This window comes from Bison bison, unplaced genomic scaffold (genome assembly GCF_000754665.1).
Source record: "Bison bison bison isolate TAMUID 2011002044 unplaced genomic scaffold, Bison_UMD1.0 scf7180017863964, whole genome shotgun sequence".
NCBI lineage: Eukaryota > Metazoa > Chordata > Mammalia > Artiodactyla > Bovidae > Bison > Bison bison.
This window is the reverse complement of record NW_011494536.1, coordinates 13,440-15,048: the sequence shown is the minus strand read 5'-3', so window position 1 is coordinate 15,048 and position 1,609 is coordinate 13,440. Positions and strand designations below refer to the sequence as shown.

General features: G+C 37.5%; 1 protein-coding gene across 1 annotated transcript in view; it reads left to right on the top strand.

Moving 5' to 3' along the window:
• Nucleotides 1-1,609, top strand: part of LOC104984277 (dedicator of cytokinesis protein 11-like) — a gene marked incomplete at its 3' end in the record, with an annotated part of 6,042 nt that overhangs the window by 3,512 nt on the left and 921 nt on the right. The window lies entirely within an intron of this gene.

Sequence of the window (1,609 nt, the reverse complement as noted above, 5' to 3'; positions counted from 1 at the left end):
GCAGGAGACCCGGGTTTGATCCCTGGGTTGGGAAGACCCCCTGGAGAAGGAAATGGCAACCCACTCCTGTATCCTTGCCTGCAAAATCTCATGGACAGAGGAGCCTGTTGGACTGTAGTCCACAGGGTCGCAAAGAGTCAGGCATGACTGAGTGACTAACACTTCCTTACTTACTTAGTACTCATTCATTCAATGTTTATTAATGCCTGGCATGTACAAAAAGATTCTGCTCTTTGCTATGACAGGGATACAGCACAAATGGTCAGTGAGGTACTTTGTCCCCTAAGATTTGCATTCTAATTATGGACATGAAACATAAACATATGAAATAATGATAAAAAAAGTTTTTATGATACATTATAATCTCTCTGTCACCACTCTTACCAGCCCAGGGCAGATACTTCATGCCTATAAGCACCCAGCAGTGTACTGGGTACATAGCCCCAAATAAATTATTTTTCAATAACTGACATTATCTATAGATGTTAATTAATGCAAGTGCAAGCATAGCTGAGATCATATCAAGTGATTGAGCAGGCAGGCTTCCCAGAGGGTATATATTTCAAGCCAGGTTTGGAAGGAGATAAGAAACCAGAAGACAAAGATAGAAAAGGAAAGATATTTCAGACTTAGGAGATGGCATTAGCAAAAACACAGTGAGAAAATATGGGGTTCTAATCTTCCTTCTAGGCAAGCCGTGGTTAAAGTAAATATTAAATTGTCAGAGAGACTTTTGAGTAATAAGTAACAAAAACTTTATCTTTGATCTTCATCTATAGGAAGTTCATCCAAGCATGCAGCATTGCACTGGAACTAAATGAACGGTTAATTAAAGAGGATCAGATTGAATACCATGAAGGGCTCAAGTCAAATTTCAGAGACATGGTGAAAGAATTGTCTGACATTATTCATGAACAGGCAAGTATTAGGGTGATTGAAAAGGAAAACATGATCTGGGTCCCTAAAGTGTTACTTAGCAAACCTATTAGTTTGAAATAGTATTACCTTGAAATTACTTAGTCTCTTATTTTAAAATCTGTTCTTATATTCTTTACCCATATAAATGATATAATGCAAATCAGATTTGAAACAATCACTGACGATTGCTTTAGCAGGTGTTTCAGATGTTAAACTATTTTGTTCTTTGTGCCACAGTGCCATTAGAAGTGAATAGTTGTGCAAGTGTGAATTAATCTACTGTGAGCATGGCTAAGGTCTCTCAAGAAGGATCCTAGAGAAGTGCAATGATTGGCTCAGTAGCCAGATCCCTAAATGAATACCCCTGTCTTAGATGTAGGAAACTGGATACAGTTGGCCTTCCATATTCACAGCTTCCACATCCTTGGATTCAACCAACTACAGATCAAAAATATTTGAAGAAAAATTTCCAGAAAGTTCCAAAAAAGCAAAACTTTAGTTTCCTGTATGTAGGCAGCTATTTACATAGCATTTACATTGTATTAACTATTATAAATAATCTGGAGATGATTTTAAAGTACAGGGGAGGATATGTATGAGTTATATGAAAATACTGTGTGATTTTATATAAGGGACTTGAGCATCCTCAGTTTAATAACCATGGGAGAAGGGGGGCAGTGGTCCTGGAACT